Below are 27,017 nucleotides of genomic sequence, written 5' to 3' on the forward strand. Positions count from 1 at the left end.
CCCATGTCTTTGTGTGGCCTCCATTCTCATACTTGTAAATGAGTATAATGACATCTACCTTAAGAGGTGTGGCACTGAGTTTAAATGAGATCACTCAAAACATTGACAATGTTTATTTTGCTCCTGAATCTGCTGTGGGGGCAGGGCTCAGCAGGGTGGTTAATCAAGGCCAGCTTGTTCCAGTTCCACTGAGCATCAATGACGGCAGCTCCAAGGCTGGGGGCTGTAGCCTTCAAAGTCTCACTCACAGGTCAGTGGGACTTAGGTGGGGCATCGGCGGGACTATCTCCACATGGCCTTTCTATTGGGCCTGGCCTTCCTCACATCCTGAGGGTTGGTCTCAAAGGCAAGTAGGCAAGTGTCCCAAGAGAATGAGCGAGCCAGGTGGACACCACGTTACCTTCACTGATCTCCATTTTGAAGTCACTCAAGTGTTACTTCTGCTGCATTCTCTCTATCAAGGCAGTCACTGATCCACCCAGATTCCTCCAAGGGATAAAAAAGTAAACTTCCTGATTTGAGGGGGTATGGGAAAGTTCTGGAAGAACAACAATGTTGCTGTGGCCATTTTTGAAAAATATAATCTGTCCCAGTGACCTATACTGATACCTTTTCATGCTAATTCCCTTCAATATGGAGATCTACGATTATATGGAAAAAAATAGATGAAATTTGGAGACAAGACTAAAGTAGGAAATGTATAAGAAAGGGAGAAAGAAGAGTAAGGCTTTTACCATCATGATTGTTCTGTCTCAGTAATCAACCAAGTTCTTTGTGCCCTCTGGTACCCCCCATCTAAGATGTGGGCAACAGCAGTGCCTATCTTCATGGTGCTACTGTGAGGATTTGAAGAATTAATCTATTAAAGTGCTTAAAGCCATGTCTGTCATATAGTGCTCCATACATGTGAGCAGTTATATTTTATGCTCTCGGAGTTTTCCTGATCTTGGCTTGACCCTGTGGCCAACGCATTAAAAATTGAAACCTTCAGATAACCTGGAAATAGGTAAGCATCTGGCCCTCTGAAGAGAAAAGTCACATCCACACCAACACAGTCAAGCTAGAACACACAATATCCCCATCTTACTGAAGAGCGTGGTTTTATAATCTCCTTGATACTTACCCCTCAGGCCAGCATCTCTTCTCCTCTCGCAGTTTAGTCCAGCCCCAACCTCCCCAGCATCATAAAGAGATTGCACGTTTTATCTTCTCCAGTAGAAGTTCAGAAGTCCGGATCTCTTGTGTCCATCTACAACACAAAGAATCGAATATTTAGAGTTTGTTACACATTTTTTAAAAATACTGTGAACACTCACCCAGGGAACTTGCCTCCTTCCTTGGCTCTGGGAGGAGGAACTGATAAAATAGATGGGAGCACAGTGAGTGGCCTGTCCATACCATTCTGATCCCTCATTCCCACCTTGGGGCCAGGTAACTGAAGAGGTAACTAAACTTTGTTACTAGAATGTTTTCTGAATCCCTATGCCAATGTTCAGATTAGTAAAACATCAAATAATCTTTCACTTAAAAAAAGGAGTTAATCAGCAATGATTAGTCAATCAGTATTTCCTATCAATGAAGTAATAATTTGTTTATTTATTTAATTTAATTTTAATTTTTTTTTTTTTTTGTATTTTTCTGAAACTGGAAATGGGGAAGCAGTCAGACAGACTCCTGCATGCGCCCGACCAGGATCCACCCAGCACGCCCACCAGGGAGCGATGCTCTGCCCATCCGGGGCATCGCTCTGTTGCGGCCAGAGCCACTCTAGCACCTGGGGCAGAGGCCAAGGAGCCATCCCCAGCACCCGGGCCATCTTTTGCTCCAATGGAGCCTCGGCTGCGGGAGGGGAAGAGAGAGACAGAGAGGAAGGGGGGGAGGGGGGGAGAAGCAGATGGGCGCCTCTCCTGTGTGTCCTGGCCGGAAATCGAACCTGGGACTTCCGCACACCAGGCCGACGCTCTAACACTGAGCCAACCAGCTAGGGCCTTATTTTTTTCTTTACAGGGACAGAGAGAGAGAGAGTCAGAGAGAGGGATAGATAGGGATAGACAGACAGGAATGGAGAGAGATGAGAAGCATCAATCATCAGTTTTTTTGTTGCGACACCTTAGTTGTTCATTGATTGCTTTCTCATATGTGCCTTGACCGGGGTGGGGGGGGGCTTCAGCAGACTGAGTAACCTGTTGCTTGAGCCACCGACCTTGGGTCTAAGCTGGTGAGCATTTTTTATTTTGCTCAAGCCAGATGAGCCCGCGCTCAAGCTGGCAACCTCGAGGTCTCGAACTTGGGTCCTCGGCATCCCAGTCCAACGCTCTATCCACTGTGCCACTGCCTGTTAGGCTGTTTATTTATTTTTTTGTGGCAGAGACAGAAAGATAAAGAGAAGGACAGATAGGGGCAGACAGACAGGAAGAGTGAGAGATGAGAAGCATCAATTCTTCTTTGTAGCACCTTAGTTGTTCATTGACTGCTTTCTCATATGTGCCTTGACGGGGGTGGGGGTAGGGGTTACAGCAGACAGAGTAACCCCTTGCTCAAGCCAGCGAATTTGGGCTCAAGCTGGTGAGCCTTGCTCAAACCAGATGAGCCTGCGCTCAAGCTGGCAACCTCGGGGTTTTGAACCTGGGTCCTCCACGTCCCAGTCTGACGCTCTAACCACTGCGTCACCACCTGTTCAGGCTGTTTATTTCTTTAACCCTTGCGTCAAAATAGTTCATACAAATTTAAACATTCAGGAAATCTTCCAGTCTATAATTTAGAGATAGAACTAACCTAAGTATGAAATTCCCGAATTATCCCCTATTTCATTTTTTTTGCATCAAAACTATACCTTTTCAAAATTAGGTACATAAATGCAGTCCTTTATCTTGCAAAGAAACAAAAATCCAGCCTGACCAGGCAGTGGCACAGTGGATAGGGCATTGGACTGGTTTGCAGAGGACCCAGGTTTGAAACCCCGAGGTCACCAGCTTGAGTGCAAGCTCACCAGCTTGAGCTTGGGATCATAGACATTACCTCATAGTCCCTGCCTTGAAGCCCAAGGTCTCTGGCTTGAGCCCAAGGTCACTGCCCGTCCCTCTTAGCCCTACCCCCCATCAAGGCATATATGAGAAAGCAATCTACAAACAACTAAGGTGCCGCAACGAAGAAATTAATGCTTCTCATCTCTCTCGCTTCCTGTCTGCCTGTCCCTATCTGTCCCTCTCTCTGTCTCTGTCACAAAAATAAAAATAATTAATAATAAAAAAAGAAACAGAAAACTGATCACAAATATAAGATCAAAAGCTCAAATTCCCTTTGACCATCATCACTAATATCTGTAGCTTGGATCCTTGAGGTGAACACTTTATAATTTGGGATTATATCTTTAGTCTGTGGATTTGATTATTTAATCTCTCTCATATGTGTGTGTTTCTTTTCTAAATAAATATTTATTGGGTATCATCCTGCATCTTGTTTGTTTCAATCTCAGGATATCTTATCAGACATTTCCTCATTAGCATAAGATTACCTCATTTAAAAAAAAAACTCTTTCATTACTACTTCACAGTCTCAACTCCTCCACCAGGCCATATAACCGAGCTCTGACTTCCTCCCTTGGTACTCCCAGTGTTAACACGCATTCTACCCTTCCTTTGTTCTCTAGATATGAATTTTTGGCCTGGAATATCCTCTCTGCCCCTTTGTATTTGAGAAGACTAGCTCTTGGTCTTGAATCCCAGCTGAAAACTTCAAATAAAGTACTTAACTTTTACTTACTTGGATTCCCTATGTGTTAAGTGGGGTGGCTATACTAACACCTACTTCAAAGGGTTGTTCTAACGATCAAGTACAATAATCCATGGAAAGTATTGTTTCATTACAGGGTACTTAGTAAATGCTCAATAAGTCACCTACATCAGTCATTGTCATCATCATCATCATCATTACCTTTGATTTTTTGCTTTTAATTTAAATCCCAATATCTTCTTAAATCAGATTATCCTCTGAACTGCTACTTCACATGTAGATAGGATTACTAAAAAGAATCTCAATAAACTCTAAGCTCCGTTCACATTACTGCCCAATGTCTTCTCATTTTTTGCTACTAGATAGAAAAGAAGTTGGGTTAATTTACTGGTCTCCTACACTCAGGGTGAGCCACAGTTACACAGAGCAAAGGGAGCTAGAGCAAAGGAAGGTTATCCTTTCAAGGTATAAAAATTCTAGTGTTTCCTCCATTACATTCACTGCTTATCATATTAAATAAGAATGAGCAAATAAAATAACTAAATACCTTATTCTCATATGCTTGTACAATTCTACCAAGCAACATTATAAACTAAATAAGAATAAGAAAGTAAACATTACAATTAGAAGTAACAAGAGGGATCCAAGATGACAGCAAAGTAAGTAGAAGTTATGCTCACCTCCTCCCAGGTCCAAAATGAAACTGAAACTAAATTATGGAACAATCAACCTGAATAACCAACAGAAGCCTAGCTGAACAGAATCTTATTGTATAATCAAGGATTTGCAAAAGCAGCCACATAAAGACCGGTAGGAAGGGCAGACATGCAAAACAAGCTGGCCCCACAACCACATGTGGCGGCTGAGGAACCAGAGGGATAGCTCAGCTGAAAGGGTCTCGCCTGCGGAGTGAGGGTTCCCAACACCATGCCCCGAGCACCAGAGCTAGGAAGAGGAACCACATAACATCTGGCTATAAACATCAGCAGGGACTTTGTCTGCCAGTGAGACTGAAGTCTGCTAGAAACTCTGGTGCCCTCTTAAAGGGACTGTGCACAAAATCTTGTTTGTGGCCAGTCATGATAGGTTCTGACAGAGCGAGAATGGATCAGAGTAGACTGGAGTTCTGGGAGGACAGCCTGGGTTGGGTGGTTCCAGGAGAGAGTAGAAGAGACAGCCACTACAGTTCCTGTATTGAGTCTTAATCCCACACGGCCCACCAATGGCATCTTTTCTAGATCCAGTACTCCTTTCCATACCACCACATCCTGGAGGACAGCATTAGCCCTGCCCTCTCCACTCTGTCTATTCTCCCATGGGAGAACTCGCCCTGCCCAGGAATCCGCTGCCTGGGCCCCTGCTGAATACTGATTGGAGGATTCTGAAAGAGTGAACCCAAGGAATGTCAGAGACTGCGTTGTGTGGCTGCAGAGTGGAAGCCACTTTCCCCTATGGCACACGGGCCTCATCAGCGCTGTCTCCCATGGGAGATCCACTAGCTCCACACTCCTACTTCAGGTAGCCCCAGCCTGCAGCATTCACACACTGCGAAGGAGTCAGCTGGCTATGGCCAGCTTTGAACGCCGGGGAAGACTCTCTCTGAAAGCTATCCAGGAAGTCCAGCAGAATCAGTGAGAGACTGAGTTGTGTGGCGGTAGAGCAGACGTCATCTTTCCCTTGTAGTTCCACCCAATGCTACCATTCCCATGCAGAGCCCTCCCTTCATACAGTCAACTCTTGGTCCGTTTGGGTCCTGACAACTCTTTGAGACCCTGCACTACCACAAACATCCAATAGCACTCTATGGGTGGTCTTCTGGCTTTTGTGTACTTTGAGACTTTTGCTGAGTGGCTTCAGTCCCAGCACTGGTGCTGAATTTGATCTCTATCAGTCTGGTGAACAAACTCACTTATACCATACTCACTGAGAACATACCTCATGCAACTGGCATACAGCCAGAGGCTCTTTCAGTGACTGAGGCTAACAGGCAGGCAGAAGTAGATCTCGAGGTGCCTTGGACCTTTTGCTGACCTGCCCTTGGGGCCAGTGTTGGTGGAAGCCAGCCTTGGTGTACAGCTTGCCCCCCCACACACACACACAAACACAACCAGGCCCAGAAGAGGCAGCTACATACTGGATCACTCTGTAGCTCCAAACAAGTAGCCCAGGACCAGTCACAGGAATCACTTGTCATTCACTTGTACTAGAGTCCCTCCCAAGAGGTTCTAGGACCAGTATACATGGTAGCAGGGTTCAGACCACATCAGAGGACAACTCAATTAGCTCCACAAGCAGCACACTTAAAGGGAAATCTCAACAGGCACCAGACACTCCCCTCACCTGGTGAAGGAAAAAGACACAATTCCAGGGAATGCAGATAGTCATAAACAAGATGAACCCAAAAATGTTCACATAAGACACATAATAATGAAAGTGGGGAAGGTTAAAGACAAAGAGAGAATCTTAACAGGAGCAAGAGAAAGACAACTAATTGCTAAAAGAGAAAGACAACTAATAAGACTGTCAGCTTATTTCTCAACAGAAACAATTCAGGCCAAAAGGGACTGGCCCAAAATATTCAGTATTGAGAAGCAAGGACCTACAATCAAAACTATTCTACCCAGCTGAGCTATCATTTAAAATTGAAGAAGAAATAAAGAACTTCCCAGATAATAAAAAGCTAAAGGAGTTAATTACCCCTAAACTAGTATAATAAGAAATGTTAAAGAGACTTCTTTAATAGAAAGAAAGAGAAAAAAGAAGGCACAATCCAACATGAGGATATAATCTCTGTAAATATCTATTTGCTCACCATAGGAATATATAAATATAGAGAGTAAATCTTAATGGGTATAAAGAAAGAGGTCAAGAGTAATACAGTCATAGTAGGGGCATTACCAGTGATATGATACTGTATCTAGCAAACACTAAAGATTCCATTAAAAAAATTTAGTAAAGTTAATAAATAAATTCAGTAAAGTGGAAGAATAAAAAATAATTTCTGAAATCTGTTGTATTTTTATGTGCCAATAATAACTATCCAAAAGGGAAACTACGAAAAAAATGCCATTTATAATTGCATCAAAAAATTAATAAAATATCTGAAATACTGAAATAAATTTAACCAAGAAGGTGAGAGACCTGTGCTCAAAAAAATTATAAGACACCGAAAAAGAAACTGAAGAAGATACAAATAAATGGAAGCAAATACCATGCTCATGGATAGGAAGATTTAATATTATTAAAATGTTCATACTTACCTTATGACCCAGCAATCCCTCTACTGGGTATATACCCCAAAACCTCAGAAACATTGATACGTAAAGACACATGCAGCCCCATGTTTATTGCAGCATTGTTCACAGTGGCCAGGACATGGAAACAACCAAAAAGCCCATCAATAGATGACTGGATAAAGAAGATGTGGCACATATACACTATGGAATACTACTCAGCCATAAGAAATGATGACATCGGAACATTTACAGCAAAATGGTGGGATCTTGATAACATGATACGAAGCAAAATAAGTAAATCAGAAAAAAACAGGAACTGCATTATTCCATACGTAGGTGGGACATAAAAGTGAAACTAAGAGACATTGATAAGAGTGTGGTGGTTACAGGGGGGAGGGGGGAATGGGAGAGGGAAAGGGGGAGGGGGAGGGGCACAAAGAAAACTAGATAGAAGGTGACAGAGGACAATCTGACTTTGGGTGATGGGTATGCAACATAATTGAACGACAAGATAACCTGGACCTGTTATCTTTGAATATATGTATCCTGAATATATGACATCAATAAATCATTGATGTCACCCCATTAAAAAAATAAAATTATTATAAAAAACAAACAAACAAACAAAATGTTCATACTACCCATAGCAATATATAGATTCAACATAATACCTATCAAGATACCAAAGGCATATTTCACAGACCTAGAACAAATATCCAAAAATTTATATAGAACCCCTCAAAACCCCAAATAGGCACAGTAATACTGAGAAAGAAGAACAAAGCTGGAGGATTCACACAACCTCCAAACTACACTACAAGGCCATAGTAATTAAAACAGCATGGTACTGACATTAAAACAAACATATAGAATAACTGAACAGAAGGGAGAGCCCCCAAATAAACTCACACTTATATGGTCAAGTAATATTTGACAAAGGAGGCAAGAGAACGTACAATGATGTAAAGATTGTCTATTCAACACATGGTGTTGGGAAAATTGGACAGACACATGCCAAAAAATAAAGCTAGACCACCTTATTACACCATACACAAGAAAAAACTCAAAATGGATTCATGATGTAAATGTAAGACTTAAAAGCATAAAATTCCTACAAGAAAACATGGGCAGTAAAATCGCTCACATTTATTTTAGTAATATTTTTTTTTCTGATATATCTCCATGAATGAGGGAAACGAGAAAAAAAAATAAACAAATAGTAATACATCAAACTAAAAATATTTGCACAGCAAAGGATGCCACCAACTAAACAAAAAGACAATCTGTTGAATGGAAAAAGATGTTCTCTAGTGATACATCTGAAAAAGGTTAATATCCAAAATTTGTAAAGCATTCACCAAAAACAAGACAAAACAAACAAAACCAAGCAACCAATCCAATTAAAAAATGGACAGAGGATTTGAGTAGACACTTCTTGAAAGAGAACATACAGATAACCAATACATATACGAAAAATGCTCAAGCTCATTCACTGTCAGAGAAATGCAAGTTAAAACCAGAGTGAGATATTATCTCACACGTATCAGAATAGCTTTCATCAGTCAGGCCACAAACGAAAAGTATTGGCATGTGTGTGGAGAAAAAAACCAGTCAAGCCACAAACAAAAAGTATTGGCATGAGTGTGGAGAAAAAATCCTTCATGCATTGTTGGATGAATGCAGATTGGTGCCGCCACTATGGAAAACATTTGGAGGGTCCTCAAAAAATTAAAATATGAAACCATAAATTAAATTATGACCCAGTGATTTCACTTCTGGGTATATAGTCAAAGAAACCCGCAACAGTAATTTGACTATATGCACTCCTACATTTATTGCACCATTGTTTACTATAGCCAGATATGGAAGCAACACAAGTGCCCGTCAATAGATGTTTGGATAATATAAAAGTAGTACATATACACAGTGGATGATTACTTGGCCATAAAAAGGATGAAATGTTACCATTTGTGGCAGCATGGATGAACCTAGAGAGTAGGATGCTAAATGAAATAAACCAGAGAAAAACAAATGCCACATGATTTCACTTCTATGTGGAATCTAAAACACAAAATACACGAACAAACACAATTGAAAAGACTCGTTGACATAGAAAATGGACTGTTGGTTGTCAGAGGGGAATGGGTTTGGGAAACTGGGTTAAATAGGTAAAGGAATTAAGAAGTACAAATTGGCAGTTACCAAACAGTCATAGCAGTATAAAAGTATAGCATAGGGAATCCAGTCAATAATATTGTAATAACTGTGTATGCTGCCAGGTGGGGTGGGTACTGTAATGTTGGAGGGACCACTTTGTAAAGTGTATGATTATCTATGCCGTACACCTGAAACTAATACAAAGTAATATTTTTTTTAATTTATTCATTTTAGAGAGGAGAGGGAGAGAGAGAGAGGAGAGACAGAGAGAGAGAAGGGGGGAGGAGCTGGAAGCATCAACTCTCATACGTGCCTTGACCAGGCAAGCCCAGGGTTTCGAACTGGCGACCTCAGCATTTCCAGGTCGACGCTTTATCCACTGCGCCACCACAGGTCAGGGCACAAAGTAATATTTTTTTTAAAACAAAAGTAAAATGTCCTTCGAAAAAAAGTGATGTCAAGAGAAAACTTTATCATTTCCCTTTAAGTGTCTCTAATGGACTTCTGAAGTGTTCTTGAACATTTTTACACATAAAAGGAAAGATTTGTACAGTTATTTAGTATTCCACAGATTACTATTAGTTTACTTAGTTGTGAATATTTTATTCTCTATTTTAAACCTATAGCATTGTTTTTCTATTTTAAGTTCATATTTTCCTCAGCTCACCAAAAATGATCAATAAAAAGGACTGACAAATAGGAAAGAAAAAGAAGTAACAAGCCTATTTTAATATAGCATGAGGCTGTGCTGAAACTAAGTCACTCCTTGAAAACTGAATGTGGTGGAGTTGCATCTTCTGTGAAGGGAGGGGCTAAAGTAAGAGAACAAATCAGGAATTGTCCTTAGACTTAATCTGCAGTATTGAGAGGCACCCATGATAAGACCACCTGGGAAAACAGGAGATGGCAGTGTCCCACATTGTGCGGACTGTGGGACATCCACTCACTGAGTGGAACACAGGTGGAACTGCTCACACAATTCTGGTTGTCTCAGTCTCTCTTCTACTCTGAATTCTCCCTCCACGTGTCTCTATGAACTGCTGTGCAGCTTTCATTCACCCTCCCCACTAGACTGTACTTGGGCTTCACTTGGGGCAGAGACATTGTCCACGCCCTCAGTCCCTCTGCTCCTTCCTCATATCCTGCAACCATTCCAATTTGTGGGATGACTTGGTCCCAAGGCAAATTAAATAAACACAAATCAAAGGCAGGCACTGAAATGACCTGGCAGAACTTGGTTACAAGGTTCACGTCTTCAGGGGCTCACACTAGTGACTGCACACCTGAGAACTTTTTTCAAACCCATGCCCAGGTCACACCTCAAGTCAATTACAGCAGAATTTCTGGGGGTGTGACCTATGTATCCCTATTTTCAAGCCCACTGGGGTGATTCCAGTGTACAGCAAAAGTTAAGAACCAGTGACCTAGGGATAAATGGCTTTCAAACTCTTTTGACTTCTGTTTAGAGTAATACATACATCTCACATCATGATCCATCCCAAAACACACAAATACAAAACAAAAACAAACATTATATATACTACAGCAGGGGTCCCCAAACTTTTTACACAGGGGGCCAGTTCACTGTCCCTCAGACGGTTGGAAGGCCGGACTATAAAAAAAACTATGAACAAATCCCTATGCACACTGCACATATCTTATTTTAAAGTAAAAAAACAAAACAGGAACAAATACAATATTTAAAATAAAGAAAAAGTACATTTAAATCAACAAACTGACCAGTATTTCAATGGGAACTATGGGCCTGCTTTTGGCTGAGACGGTCAATGTCCGGTTCCATATTTGTCACTGCTAGCCGTAACAAGTGATATGAAGCGCTTCCGGAGCCCTGACGCCTGAGTCCGCGTCACCGGAAGTAGTACTGTACGTGAGCGACGCCGCGCTTTGCGGTGCTACCACATACAGTGCTCCTCTCACTGACCACTAATGAAAGAGGTGCCCCTTCTGGAAGTGTGGCGGGAGCCAGATAAATGGCCTCAGGGGGCCGCATGTGGCCCCCAGGCCGTAGTTTGGGGACCCTATACTACAGTATACTTAAGTCTTACTCCTAGCTACACTTTCTGATGTTTTCCATTCCACTCACAGACCACTGGGGGGGGGGGGGGGTCATGGCCCACAGTTTGAAAAACACTGCCTTAGATGACCCAGAATATAGTTAAATGAATTATTAAATATTATCCTTGAAATAAAAAACATATTTCAAAAACTTTTAAAGAGGGTTTTTGAGCCTCAGAAAATAAGTCCACACTTAACAGATGCCCACTATGAAAATCTTTATTATACTCTTGAATCTTTCATTTTATAAAACAAGAAAGGTCAGATTTATGCATACATTCCCTCTTGTGTGTACATATGATGGTGTGTGTTGTGCTTTGCCCATTAACCATTACTTCATATCTATATTATCACACAACATTTGTCTCTGGACAGTCCTTAAACAATGACACTGTGGACGTCCAAACTTAGAGCTCTCAAAGCTTATTTCAATGTGTTGCTCAGGGGGAACTTGTCTTAATTTTTTCTTGTCCATGCACCATGAGCATCATAGAGTGTGATCATGAAGCCGGCATCTGCACTAACACTTGTTAACTGAGTTTTAGCATTCTGGCATACATTACCAGTGTAGCTTAAAAATAAAATAAAAAGAGAGTACACTAGGGAGGCTGATAAACATCTGGTTTTTCAAAGAAGGGGGTTTGCCATCTCTAGCAGTCTCTCAATAGTTACCATGCTTCTAACAGACTCTAGTTTTAGGTATGCAGCGCTCTTCCCACATGGGAATAACAGAATTCAGCGTTGTTGCCAATTTTTACTAATGTTGCTGTAGTGGCATCCTTAAGTGTTTAAGACAAAGGTTTTTCTGAGCACCCATGGGAAAAACCCACCAAGTGAAATGTTATTAGTCAAATTCCAAAGGGGTTTTGACTTTGAAAAATACAGTCACTAGCCAAACTCAAACCAACCAATAGAGATGCTAAACTGAGCTTATAGTTGACATATGACATATGTTATAAAATCTTACATAAAACAGCAGCACCATAAAGACTATGTCTTTATATAAGAAATATAATTGTATATTAAAAAGAGCAGTGACTGACCAAGGCTCCCTTTGGTCAGGATGAAGCAGCTGGAATGACTGGGGATGCGGTCTGAACCTTGCTGGACTGGCCTCACAGCGTGTGAACACAAGAAGCATTTCCTCAGCAAAGGCATCTGTTTTCAATTTGGTTATTAAACTTTAACATGGCTGTGTTCCTAAGAGAAATGCAAATCCATTTCAAACATATTGGTTTCTAAGTAAACTAAAATTTCTCTAGGGTATATTAAAGTTTTTCTTCTTTTTTTGAGAAAAAGAGAGACAGGAAAAGAAGAGAGATGAGAAGCATCAACTCATAGTTGTGTCACTTTAGTTGTTCATTGCTTGTTTCTCATATGTGCCTTGACTGGGGGCTCAAGCCCAGCCAGTGACCCCTTGCTTAAACCAGAGACCTTGGCTTAAGCCAGCAACCTTGTGCTTCAAGCCAGAGACCTTTGGGCTCAAGCCAGTGACCATGGGATCATGTGAATTATTCCACACTCAAGTTGGTGACCCCACGCTCAACCTGGTGAGTCCATGCTCAAGCCGGATGAACCCACGCTCAAGGCAGTGATCCTGGGGGTTTTGAACCTGGGACCTCAGTGTCCCAGGTCCACACATTATCTGCTGTGCCATCACTGGGCAGTCTTACAGTGTTTCTAATCTTCACAATTTAAAATTATTGTGAGTTTTCATTTAATTCCTCTATTAAAAAAACTAATGTGGCCCTGGCTGGTTGGCTCAGCGGTAGAGCGTCGGCCTGGCGTGCGGGGGACCCGGGTTCGATTCCTGGCCAGGGCACATAGGGGAAGCGCCCATTTGCTTCTCCACCCCGCCCCCCCTCCTTCCTCTCTGTCTCTCTCTTCCCCTCCCGCAGCCAAGGCTCCATTGGAGCAAAGATGGCCCGGGCGCTGGGGATGGCTCCTTGGCCTCTGCCCCAGGGGCTAGAGTGGCTCTGGTCGCGGCAGAGCAACGCCCCAGGAGGGGCAGAGCATCGCCCCCTGGTGGGCAGAGCGTCGCCCCTGGTGGGCGTGCCGGGTGGATCCCAGTCAGGCACATGCGGGAGTCTGTCTGACTGTCTCTCCCCGTTTCCAGCTTCAGAAAAATACAAAAAAAAAAAAACAAAAAAAAAAACTAATGTATGAGAGGGTGTCTTGACCACAACTATTCATTAATTAAACAAATATTGATCAAGCATCTATTAGATGCACTGCATTGTGAGAAATACTGTGTTTCCTCCAAAACAAGACAGCGTCTTATATTAATTTTTGCTCCTAAAGACACGCTATGTTTTTTTTTCAGGGGATGTCTTATTTTTCCATGAACAAGAATTCACATTTATTGTTGAACAAAAAATTAACATTTATTAATATACTATAGTCATGTCATCACAAGCATCAGCATAACAAGCCAAACTCTGAATTCCATCAAGAATATCTTGTGACTCTATTTCCATGTACAACAATCTACCCTGTTTCCCCGAAAATAAGACAGTGTCTTATATTAATTTTTGCTCCTACAGACGCACTAGGTCTTATTTTCAGGAGAGGCCTTATATTTCTAGGCTTGAAAAAAGTTAGACGAGGTCTTATTTTCAGGGGATGTCTTATTTTCGGGGAAACAGGGTACTGAGTCACTATTTTCATGGTGAAGAAAAGAGGCTGGCAGCCAATGTTACCAACATTAATAAGTGTTAAGAAGAAAACATTGTTCCATAATCCTAGTAAGCTGGGAACTGTGGTGTTATAAGGAGTAAAACAGGTCTTTTTGTTGCAAGATTTCTAGAGCCTTCATGTGAATATGAGCTAGAAGGGTTAAAGTAGTCCAATGTCTCCCAAACTTCACTTTTTGTCTTTTAAGTTGATTGTATTGGGGAAAGGCACTGGAGAGGGAGTTGCTATTATCAGAGTGAGCCTGTCTATGGCTAGACCGTCCAATACAGCAGCCACTAGCCCTGGGTGGCTACTGATCACCTGTAACGTGGGGAATCTGAACTGAGATGTGTTGTAGGTAGAAAATAAACACAACATGTTTTGAAGAGTACACAAAATGTAAAATATATTGTTAACATTTTTTGGCATTGATCACATGCTGAAATGTTTTGATATATTGGAAACAGTAAAATCTATTATTAACGTTAATTTGAATTATTTCTTTTAAATTTTAAATAGTATAACTACTTGAAAATGCTAAATGCCAAATGTGGCACACATTATCTTTCTGTTGGGCAGCACTGCTCTGTGGAAGAAACCTCAAAGCCTACTGATCGCTAGCAGCACATGGATATTGTCCTCTCCTTGGCTTGTGTGTCTGCTAGATTCTGAACACACACACACACACACACACACCCGCTGAGCCTAACACACCTTACTCTCTGCTGCCACCTCCTGCTACAATCCTGCCCATTCTTAAGATCCATTTCAAATTATAACAGGTAATTGCTGGCATTTATTAAGAATTGATCACAGAGCAGGCACTCTATTAAATACTTTCATGCAACTCCTTTCAGCTACTACAGCAGCCTTATGAAGTGAGTGCCATTTCAATTCTCATTTTGTAGCAGAAAGAAGTGATGTATGTGACCTGCTTAGAACAGAGGGCTAGCAGAGCTGTGTTTGGTCCATCAGTCACCACTGTCCCCACCTTTTTTTGTGTGTGTGTGACAGAGACAGAGAGAGGGACAAATAGGGACAGACAGGCAGAAAGAGAGATGAAAAGCATCAATTCTTCATTGTGGCTCCTTAGTCTCCTTAGTTATTCATTGATTGCTTTCTCATATGTGCCTTGACTAGGGAGCTACAGCAAGCCAGCTCAAGCCAGTGACCTTGGGCTCAAGCCTATGACCTTGGGCTCAAACCAGCAACCCCATGCTCAAGCTTGTGAGCCCCCACTCTAGCCAGATGAGCCTGCGCTCAAGCCGGTGACCTCGGGGTTTCGAACCTGGGTCCTCTGAGTCCCAATCTGACGCTCTGTCCGCTGCGCCACCACCTAGTCAGGCTCTATTGTCCCTACCTTTAACCCTCATGTGGGTCCTGCACCGCTCCCCAAGTCTGCTCTGAGCTCCCAGCCATGTCTCCCTCACTGCTTTGAACCTCACTGCGCTTAGTTACTACATCTTAGCTGATAAACTTTTGCACAGTGTGCAGTATTCCATTGTATTGTCACTATTTAGAATTTGTCTGATTCACAAAATCTCTGGGGACCAGGAGGAATTCTGCTCTTAATTCAATCTTCATTGAAAATTAGTCAGTATTGATTAATGTAAAGCAAGTTATATACTTGAATCTCCTCCTCTCACCACCTTTTACAAATATAGACTTTCACTGTTGAGTGAGAACTGGGGAAATCGGTATAAATCCCTGCTGACAGCTGGCTCCCAAAATGCAACACACAGGAGCAGCTGGAAGCCCTCTGGAAGGCTCCCCTCTGCCGCTATTCCCAGGGCGGCTCTTCCACCCACAGAAAGTACAAGTTCTCTCTCCTTCAGCGCATACTATACAGCTGATGCTGTCTACTGCTCTGGCCTTGTCTCTAGAGGGGATCCTGCTCCCCCCACCTACCCAAACAAGGAATATTGCCTGCCAAGGAACTGGTTGAGGGAGCGAGGGGAGGATATGTGGAAGGAATTAAGATAGCAATTACAGGTAATCCCAAACACGGACATTTGTGGTCAGTTTAGAAGACTCCTCACCCTTTATCTATTGTTTGATGAAACGGGCACGGTAGGAGCAGAATAAAGATCACCAGGTGAACTGATGAGTCATTCCAAATGCTGACTTTGCATGAGAGCAGTAACACTTCCCAACCAGACATCTCCTGTAAATTGTCTAGGAACACTTTTTACTACTTTGTAATAGCAACAATAGTGCCTATGAAAAATACGGACTTAAATTTGTTACATATATTTTTTTTGTTTCCTCTTCAAATACTTTTGTGCAATGAAGATACAGTTTACTTTAGATTGCTTTAAAAGGCAATTCTTGGTTAACTTCCCACAACCAATGACCTGTTTCTCCCTCCGCAGTCATGCTGCTGTGACTCCGTGACATCCCTCTCACTTCCGTGTGGTCCTGTCGGAGGCAGGGCACACTTCCTCTCCTGGTGGGCCACCTTTTACTCTTGTATTGTGCTTTGAAAGGACAAGCTAAGGATTTTGTTGACCTTCAACAATCTAAACCTAAGCACTGTTTCTCCAACTAGACTCCGACCTTTTCTTGAATGTTTAAGATTAAATAAGATCCACAAGATTGTTTTTGAGTCATTTCCTCATTTTTGAAACATCTTTCAGAAACAACAAGCATTTCTAGGAATTCAGATATAGCTGTGATAATTTTTTCAACCATTTTTATTTATATTTCTATTTTTTGTCAGTTAAAGAAAGGGTCAAATCCTTCACTGGTTTATTCATTTCAACAAATATGATCATTGCTGGATTTTATTCAAGGTCTAAGCTGGACAGTGCAGGGACACAAACAGGGCCCTGTTTTTTAGATGTGGGCAACTGAAAAAGATGCCGAACACGAGTGCAGTTTCAACTGGAGAAGTGCCAATGTGAGAGCATCAGGATGCTGGTTGGCCTGCAGGACTGGGGATCAGAGTGGAAAGGCAGGCCAGGTACTGGCCGCAATGTGAACCCAGGGAGCCAGTGAATTCTCTAAGGACAGGGTGCTTGGAGTAGAAGGACCACTTAGGATGAATAATGAAGATCTCAACTAGGCAACTATGGATTTGACCTAGGAAAGAAGATGCCAGACACAAGACCTGTCACGAAGGAGACTGCACAGAATTGTGGTTATATATGAAGAGGGGGTGTCAGATATGGTCACAGAGAGAAGGAAGTTGGAAGAAGGAACTGGTGCAGGTAAGTGGGTGATTATTATTTTTAGATTAAGTTGAGTGTAATTTGAAAGTCCAACACTAATTTAAAAATTAACAGGAATAAAAAGAGAATTCTGTATCAGGATCAAAAGTCCCCTCCCTCAAAACCCACAGGCAGAAATAAGAGGATGAAGAGTGGTGATTAATAAGACTAAGTATCAAACTGCCGGTGTGGGAAGCAGGCAACCCGAGCTGCTGGTCAGACGAAGACTGAAGTTGCTGGTGGGAGTGGGTGCCTGGTTACTTCCTCTTGGGATAAGATGATTCTGAGGTCCTGGGAAGATCCAGACAGGGAAATCCAATAGGCATTTGAAGTACTAATAGGGACAAATAAGTAACTACATATCCAGAAAACATCTACAGCGAGGAAGGTGATAGTCTATAGAAGTCAAATCACCCTAAACTCTTCTGTTTAATTCTGGGTGCCACACTTTGATAGGAGCATAAAACTGGAGCCTGTGTAGGAGTGAACAGAAGTTAAATATGTGACTACAGTTTGGGGGAGATGTTTGAAAGTCTTGATGCCTAACTTGGAGCAGTAACGGCTTTCTCTGTCATGTGCAAGACCACTAGACTTGATCAGTGACATATAAGAAGCAGGCCTAGAAAAAGGATAAAAATGAGAAGAAGCCAAACTGCAAGTCAAGCAAGGGCTCTCCGGCTACCACACTAGGAGGGGACGATTTCCTCATCATGAAAGAAATTAAAGTGTAGAGTTGGGCAACAGGCCTGGAGGACGATGCTATAGAGAAAACTGAAGTATTCGATGGGGGACAAGATAACAGAGGTTCCTATCAGTCCTATGACCCACGGGCCTGACCTGTGGTGGCGCAGTGGATAAAGCGTCAACCTGGAAACACTGAGGTTGCCGGTTCAAAACCCTGGCTTGCCTGGTCAAGGCACATACGGGAGTTGATGCTTCCTGCTCCTCCCCCTTCTCTCTCTCTCTCTCTCTCTCTCTCCTCTCCTCTCTAAAATAATAAAAAAAAATAGCCTATGACCCATGGGAGGAGGCAGAGTACGGCAACAGATACAAGAGTCACCTACAAAGAGACAACAGGTGAGGCCACAAGTCAGTGACATGCCCAACATGCAAACTGTAGGGAGAGAAAATAAGTGAACTGTGGAAAGAATCTTGTACAAAATGTGAGAAAAGAAGTCAGTGGAGGTAAAGAGGTCATAAAAAAAAAGAAGACAATAAAAAGATGGCTGATAACAAAAGACAAGGGGAAGTCCCACTGAGGTATAGCTTACGTGCAGTAACGTGCACAAATATTAAGCGTACAGCTAAGTAAATATTTTTACACAATTCCAGAAGGTTCTCTCATGCCTTCTCTTATTCAGTACACCCAAAGTATAATCGCTGATTTGACCTGTGCCATATTATAGATAGGATTTGTCTGGTGTTGAACTTAGAAATGGAACCATGCAATTTTTGTGTATGACTTTTGTATATGACTTTATTTTTAAGTGAGAGATAGACAGACAGACAGATAGGGACAGACAGGAAGGGACAGAGATAAGAAACATCAACTCATAGTTACAATACCTTACTTGTTGTTCATCAATTACTTTCTCTTACGTGCCTTGATTGGGGGGGAGGGGGTTCCAGTCGAGCCAGTGATCTCTTGCTCAAGCCAGCGACCTTTGGGCTCAATCCAGTGACCTTTGGGCTCAAGCCAGCAACTGTGGGGTCATGTCTGTGATCCCATGCTCAAGCCGGTAACCCTGTGCTCAAGCTGGTGAGCCCATGCTCAAGCCAACGACCTTGGGGTTTCAAACCTGGGTCCTCAGCATCCCAGACCGATGATCTATCCACTGTGCCACCATCTGGTCAGATGTGTATGACTTCTTTTTAAGTCCATATTATGTCTTTGAGATTCATTCCTGTTGTTGTTAGGTGTGTCAGTAGCTCAATCCTTTCCATCACTGTGTAGATAAAAAAAGTTTCCAGTTTGGGGCTACTAATAAAGCTATTATGAATAGTTTTGTACATATAGATATAAGCACTCATTTCTGTTGTGTATACTTCACAGTATAATCTGTATTACAGGGTAGATGTATATTCAACTTGAATAAATATAACCAAATATTTTTTCAAAAATTTTGTCCCAATTTATATGTCCTCCAGCGATGTAAGAGTGTTTCAATTGCTCCACTAACACTTTATATTGTTGGTCATTTTAACTAGCCATTTTGGTGGATATGTAATGGTATATTATTATTATGGTGTTAATTTGCATTTCTTTAGTGAGAACTTTTTGTTGAGATGAGACCATCTTAGTTGAACATCAGCTTTTTCATGCATTTATTGAATGATTTTTATATCCTTCGTTATAAAGTAATCTGCTCGAGTCTGCAGCTCATTCGGAAACTGGGTCCTGTTACATACACTCACATACTCCTGGGCAGGAGTCCTTCGCTGGCTGAATGTATTGCAAATATATTTTCAAAGTTTGTCGCTTGCCTTTACTCTTTAAAGGGTGTCTTTTGATGAACAAAAGTTCTTAATTTTAATATCTATGTGTCTATTTCAGTTGTTTATTTATTTGTTCTTTAGATTCCACATAAAAGTGAAAACATTTCACATTTTTCTTTCTCTGACTGAGCTATTTTACTCAGCATAATACTCCCTAGGTCCATCCACGCTCTCACAAATGGTAAGATTTCATTCTTTTTTGATGGCCGAGTAATATTCCATTGTATATATGTACCATAGCTTTTAATTCCATCCTCTATGAATGGGTCCTGGGGCTGCTTCTATATCATAGTTATTAGTATAAATAATGCTGCAATGAACACAGGAGTGCATATATTCTTTTGAATTACTGTTTGGGGGTTGTTTGGATATATCCTCAGAAGCAGAATCACTGGGTCATCAGGTAGTCCCTTTTTAATTTTTTGAGGACCCTGCATAATGTTCTTCATAGTGGCTACACCAATCTGCATCCTGGCCAACAGTACATGTCCTTTTTTCTCCACATCTATGGATTTATTGATGATAGCCATTCTGACAGGTGTGAGGTGATCTCACTGTGGTTTTAATTTGCATTTCTCTGACAATGGGTGAAATTGAGCAGTTTTCATCTATCTATTGACCAGCAGTATGTTCTCTTTAAAGAAGAGTCTATTCAGGTCCTCTACCTATTTTTTATATTATTATATATATATGAATATTTTTACAAGAATATATGTTGTGTTGAGTAATACAAGTGCTTTATAAATTTTAGATATTAACCTTTTTTCTAATATATCATTGGCAAATATCTTCTTTCCTTCAATAGGATGTCTTTTGTTTAGTTGGTGAATTTCTTTGCTGTGCAAATATTTTAGTTTGTTGTAGTCTCATTTTTTTCCTTGTTTCCGTCACCTGAGGAGATATATCAGAAAAAAATATTGCTAAGGGAAATGTGAGAGATTTTACCGGCTGTTTTCTTGTAAGACTTTCATGCTTTCAAGTCATATTTAAGTCTTAAATCCATTTTGAGTTTATTCTTGTCTGTGGTGTAAGAAGATGGTCTATTTCTATTTTTTGGCGCATGTCTATCCAATTTTCCCAACACCATGTGTTGGACAGACTATCTTTACATCACCATATATTCTCTTGCCTCTGTTATCAATTTTTAACTGACCAGGTAGGTGTGGGTTTGTTTCTGGGCTCTCTATTCTGTTTTATTGATTTATATTTCTGTTTTAATGCCGGTATTATGTTGTTTTGATTACTATGGCCTTGTAGTATAGTTTGATATCAAGTAATGTGAAACCTCCAGCTTTGTCCTTTTTTCTCAATATTGCTGAGCCTATTCGAGGGTTTCTGTGGTTCCATATAAATTTTGGATTATTTGTTCTAGTTCTGTGAAATATACCATTGAGGGAATGCATTAAATCTATAGATTGCTTTGGGTCGTATGGAAATTCTAATAACATTAATTCTTCCTATCCATGAGTATGGTATGTGTTTCAATTTATTTGTATCTTCAATTTCTTTCTGTATACAGGTTTCACCTTCTTGGTTAAATTTATTTCAGGTATTTTATTTATTTATTTTTATTTATTTATTTTTTTGGTATTTTTCTGAAGCTAGAAACGGGGAGAGACAGTCAGACAGACTCCCGCATGCGCCTGACCGGGATGCACCCAGCACGCCCATCAGGGGGCGACACTCTGCCCACCAGGGGGCGATGCTCTGCCCCTCCGGGGCGTCGCTCTGCCATGACCAGAGCCACTCTAGCGCCTGGGGCAGAGGCCAAGGAGCCATCCCCAGCGCCCGGGCCATCTTTGTTCCAATGGAGCCTCGGCTGCGGGAGGGGAAGAGAGAGACAGAGAGGAAGGAGAGGGGGAGGGGTGGAGAAGCAGATGGGCGCTTCTCCTGTGTGCCCTGGCCGGGAATCGAACCCAGGACTCCTGCACGCCAGGTCGACGCTCTACCACTGAGCCAACCGGCCAGGGCCGTTATTTTATTTTTTGATGTAATTGTAAATGGCATTGTTTCCTTAGTTTCCCTTTTTGCTAGTTTATTATTTTCATATAAAAATATAACTGACCTGGCCTGTGGTGACACAGTGGATAGAACGTTGACCTGAAATGCTGAGGTCCCTGGTTCATAGTACTAGGCTTGCCTGGTCAAAGCACACACAACAGGCAACCAATGAACAACTAAAGTGAAGCAACTATGAGCTGGTACTTCTCACTCCTCTCCTACTCTCTGTGTAAATTCAATAAATAAAATCATATATATATATATATATATATATATATATATATATAACTGATTTCTGAAATTTTTCTGCTATCCTTTCACTTTACTGAATTCATTTATTGGTTCTACTAGTTTTTTAATGGAATCTTTAGGGTTTGCTAGACACAGTATCATATCACTGGCCAAACCCCTACTATGATTGTGTTACTCTTGATCTGTTCCTTTATGTCCATTAATATTTGCTTTATATATTTAGATACTCCTATAATTCAGGCACAGAAATACTTACAAGGGTTATATCCTCTTGTGGGATTGTCCCTCCTTTTTTCTTTTTTCCTCTTAAAGAAATCATTTAGGCCCTGGCTGGTGACTCAGTGGATAGAGAATCAGCCTGGCATATGAACATCCAGGGTTCAATTCCCAGTCAGGACACACAAGAAAAGTGACCATCTGCTTCTCTCCCCCTCCCATTCCCCATTCTCTCCATCTTCCCCTCCTATAGCCAGTGCCTTGTTTGGTTCGAGTGTCAGTCCTGGGTGCTGAGATAGCTCAGTTGGTCCAAGCCCATCAGCCTCAGGTGGCTCCAGATAGGGTTATTGGGTGGATCCTAGTCAGGGCGCATGTGGGAGTCTGTCTATCTCCTCCTCCTCTCACTTGGAAAAGGGAAAAAAAGAGAGAGAAAGAGAAGTTCCTTTAACATTTTTTATAAAATGTTACCACTAGCTTGGTGGTAATAAACTCCTTTAGCTTTTTCTTCTCTGGTAAGGTCTTTACTTCTCCCTCCATTTTAAATTATATCATAGCTAGGTAAAGTAGTCTTGACTGTAGGTCCTTGCTTTTCATCACTTTTAATATTTCAAGCCAGTCCCCTCTGTCCTAAATTGTTTCTGTTGAGAAATAAGCTGATGGTCTTTTGGGAGCTCCCCTGTAGGCAATTAACTGTCTTTCTCTTGCTACTTTTAAGATTCTCTCTGTCTTTGATCTTTCCCATTTTAATTATTATGTGTCTTGGTGTGAGCATCTTGAGTTCATCTTGTTTGGGACAATCTGCACTCCCTAGAACTGTGTGTCTTTTTCTTCCACCAGGTTAGAAGAGTGTCTGGTACCTGTTGAGATTTCCTTTTAAGTGCACTGCTTGAGGAGCAAATTGAGTTGTCCTCTGATGTGATCTGAAGCCTGACACCACTTATACTGGGCCTGGGACCTCTTTAGAAAGACTCTGGTGCAGTGCAGGTCAATGTCAAGTGCTTCCTGTGATTGGTCCTGGGCTACTTGTTTGGAGCTACAGAGCAATCCACAGTATTTAGTTACCTCTGCTGGGCCTGGGTGTGTGTGGGAGGGGCCACGCTGTGCACCTAGGCTGGCATCCACCAGCACTGGTCCTAGGGTCAGGTCAGCAAAGGCAAGGCACCCTGATATCTGCTCTGCCTGTGGGCTGCCTGTTAGCCTCAGTCACTGAAAGAGTGTCTAACAGTATGCCAGTTGTATGAGGTAAGTTTTAAGTGAATCACTGGGTAGGGGCGAGTGTTGTTCATCAGACTGATGATGCAGATTGAAACTCAACACCAATGCTAAGATTGAAATCACTCAGCAAAAGTCTCCGAGTACAAAACTTCCAGCTACCACCTGCAGAGTGCCGTCGGGCCTTTGTGATGGGGTGGGGTCTCAGGGGATTATCAGGATGAGACTAGTAGGGTTCCTCAGGCCCAAACAGACCAAGAGTTGGTCCTGTGAAGGGAGGCCATGCCCAAGCATGGAAGCACTGGTCAGAAGTGTGAGGGAAAAAGAGTTTCTGTCCTAGAGCAATATAACTCAGTCCCACTGATTCTGCTGGGACCTCCTGGATAGTCTTCAGAGAGTCTGCCCCAGGCTTCCAAGCTGGCCATAGTCAACTGACTTCTCTGTAGGTCGTGAGCGCAGCAGTGCAGGGCCATGGAGGGTTAGGGGTCAGTGCAGATCTGACCAGTGGGAAGAGGATAAAATAGATCCTGCTGCAGAGCCACCACTCAGGCTCTGACATCCTGCGTTCATCCCCAAGAGCCTTCCAAGAAAGTCTACATCACAGGCCCAGGCAGCTGACTCCTCAGCTGGGCATGAGTTTGGCAGGACAGGGAGACAGGGAGTCAGGACGGTGCGGCGAGTGCAGTCCTCTAGGATGATGCCACATGGAGAGGAGGGGTCAACTCAGGAAAGATGGTGTCTGCAGGCAGGTTTAGAGAGGGACTCAGCACAGGAACTGGCGCTGTCCCTTCAGCTCTCTCCCTGGAGCCACAGAATCCTCGCACAACTCCAGTCCACTCCAATCCACTCTCCCTCTGATGCTCGGAGCCCAGGTTGAGTTGTTGAGTATAAGATTTTGTGCACTGGCCCTTTAAGAGGATACCTGGATTTCTAGCAGACTCCCTTGTCTCCTGGTGGGCAGAGTCCCCACTGATTTTCACAGTCAGGTGTTATGTGGGCACCTCTTCCCAGCACTGAGCGCCAGGATGGGGAGTCCAGCCTGGGGTTGAGACCCCACATTCCTCAGGGGAGACCTTTGCAGCTGAGATATCCCTGCAGATTCTCAACAGCTGTCCATGGGAACAGGGCAGCCCTCTGCGCATCTCTGCCCTTCCCACCAGTCTCAATGTGGCTTCTTCTATAAATCCTTGGTTATAAGACTTCTGTTCAGCTAGTCCTCAGTTGGTTATTCAGGTTGGTTGTTCTATATTTTAGTTGTAATCGCAGTTTGGACCTGGGAGGAGGTGAGTGTGACTCTTACTTTCTCTGCTCCCATCCTGGATCTCCCCAATTTCCTCATCTGAGTTCAGTCAACTTTCCTTTCACATCTTCCTGGGTTTTATCCATTTTAGTTTTAATTTTTTGAATTTTTGATTCAATGCTAAATATATGGAAATGCTATCTCAGGATATTTAAATAATTAATGTTGGAACACTATATTGCCATTTTCATTTGTTTTGATTTGTGTGTGTGTGTGTGTGTGTGTGTGTGTGTGTGTGCGTGCGTTTAGCGGGGGTGAAAATATTCAAACCCTGAAATGTTTTGATTTTCAAACTATGTTTTCTTCTGATCAAAACTTTGCATGTTGTCTGTTGCTTTTTGCTCCTTTTAGAATAGATGTTCTTTTCTGGACAGCAATGAGTTGCAGAAAAGGGCTTGGAGTGGCTAACTAGGTTTCTGATCCAATGGCACCCTCTCCTGTCAATATGGTGAAGTGCAACCTATTGTACAGTGCTGCTTCTTGGAGGGAAGGGTGTCTTGTGATTCATTTATGTCTGTGAGACTCTTAATTTTATCTTTTTTTGCTGTTCTTTCTCCACATTGCCCCCTCTCCAATGAGCAAGAGCCCTTACAAAGCTCTTGTTTCCCATCTTTAAACCCAACTTTCTCACGACTGTTATTCCGGGTTCCACACGCATTCAAGTATTTCCACTCACTGTATAGCTGTCTTTTCAGGGGTGATGTCTAGACTAGTCACCCAAGCTCCACAGAATCCTGTCCTTTCCCCCACATATCCTCCGCAGTCTTTGCCTAGCACTCAGGACACGGTGGGCTCCAGAGACACCTGGCTGGACATAGGTCTCTACCCTGCTCCTTCTAAGTAACTTGAAGTTTGTGGAACTATCTCCTACTAATACTGTGGGCAGGTGTAAATGGTGGTTTTAATTTGCTCTACTTGTTGATTTGGGTGAGTCTTTTTGGAAGTTATGTGAAGAGATTTGGATCTAAGTAGTCACCACTATTCTACTGGAACTCAGAGCTCTATATGTTTAAATAATAATGCCATTTACTACATTAATATATCCCCTTTACTCAAACCTATTTAAATCTTCACAATACAGGAATGTCTCAGTGCAACTATATATACAACTTTAAACAAGAAACTCTATGCAATAACAATATGCATTCACAATTCACAAAACCAATTGTTTAAAATACTTCACTATCATCACCAAAATAGCCAAACCGGCCCTGGGTATCAGCAAAAAGCAGAGCACTTGATAGTATCTGCCATTCAGAATGAGATCACAGGTAATATGAATTATAAGAAAAGCCTCATGTGACTCCAGTTGCACCAGGATAACATCCTCTGCCCAAATTCGGGTAATTCCCTGCAACAGGGCAGAGCTCACCTGGCCCCAGGTGCCACCTTGCCCAGGCACACCTGGTGTTTGAGCATTTCTCCGACTATGGGAGCAGACCCTTCCCAGGATCCCAAATTACTGCCCACCCCCACCTCCAACCCCACCCCAAAGGCCCTCACCCAGGACCGCTGGGAGCTGCTCAGTGGTGGGAGTCAAATAATTTAACAACTGGTTCTCTGCCCTAATGACCGTTTTAAGTATAAAAAAAATGATATACCGAAAGGTAGTTTACTATTTCATGTATTTAATACTTAAATAAGAATAATAAAAGAGGTACACAAAACTAGATTGTTATAAGAGTTTTAAAATATTAATGAAAAAATATTAAATAATACCTGACAAAAGCAGTAAAACTGTTAAGATATTTCCATATTGCGTAACACAAAGCTGAAACCAATGACAGCTTGTCACCCCCTGGTTGTTTGGCACTTTTTCTCTTTACGTTACATGTTTGTTTACTGAAGTAACACATGGGAGGAAATTAAACCGTATTTCATCAAAGGTATAATGAGTTTTATGAAATGAATAAATAAACATTACAAGCATAGTTTTGTCAAATGTTTTTCACCGACAGACAGAATGAACATCACTATGGGCACTTAGAATACACTGTTGCGGCAGTGGCGCAGTGGATAGAGCGTCGGACTGGGATGCAGAGGACCCAGGTTTGAGACCCCGAGGTCGCTGGCTTGAGTGCCAGCTCGTCTGGTTTGAGCAAAAGCCCACCAGCTTGAACCCAAGGTCGCTGACTCCAGCAAGGGGTTGTTCAGTCTGCTGAAGGCCCGCAGTCAAGGCACATATGAGAGCAATCAATGAACAACAAAGGTGTTGCAATGCCCAATAAAAAACTAACGATTGATGCTTCTCATCTCTCTCCGTTCCTGTCTGCCTGTCCCTGTCTATCCCTCTCTCTGGCTTGCTCTCTGTCTCTGTGGGGGGAGGGGGGGGAGAATACACTGTTGCGCAGATGAACCTTAAAGAGTAAGGAATATAAATTTGTGATTTCCACACAGGGCAGCTGCCCAGGAGCCCACCTTAGAATCCTGATTACAAGTGCCATTTTAACAACCAGT

General features: G+C 42.2%; 1 protein-coding gene across 1 annotated transcript in view; it reads right to left on the minus strand.

The window, feature by feature from the left end:
- Positions 1-27,017, minus strand: part of RIN2 (Ras and Rab interactor 2) — a 248,557-nt gene that overhangs the window by 187,253 nt on the left and 34,287 nt on the right. Inside the window, exon 2 of the mRNA XM_066234871.1 lies at positions 1,124-1,249. The gene's annotated coding sequence lies outside the window, so the exon portion shown is untranslated. The remainder of the gene's footprint in view (positions 1-1,123; positions 1,250-27,017) is intronic.

The sequence above is a fragment of the Saccopteryx bilineata genome, chromosome 6, assembly GCF_036850765.1.
Source record: "Saccopteryx bilineata isolate mSacBil1 chromosome 6, mSacBil1_pri_phased_curated, whole genome shotgun sequence".
NCBI lineage: Eukaryota > Metazoa > Chordata > Mammalia > Chiroptera > Emballonuridae > Saccopteryx > Saccopteryx bilineata.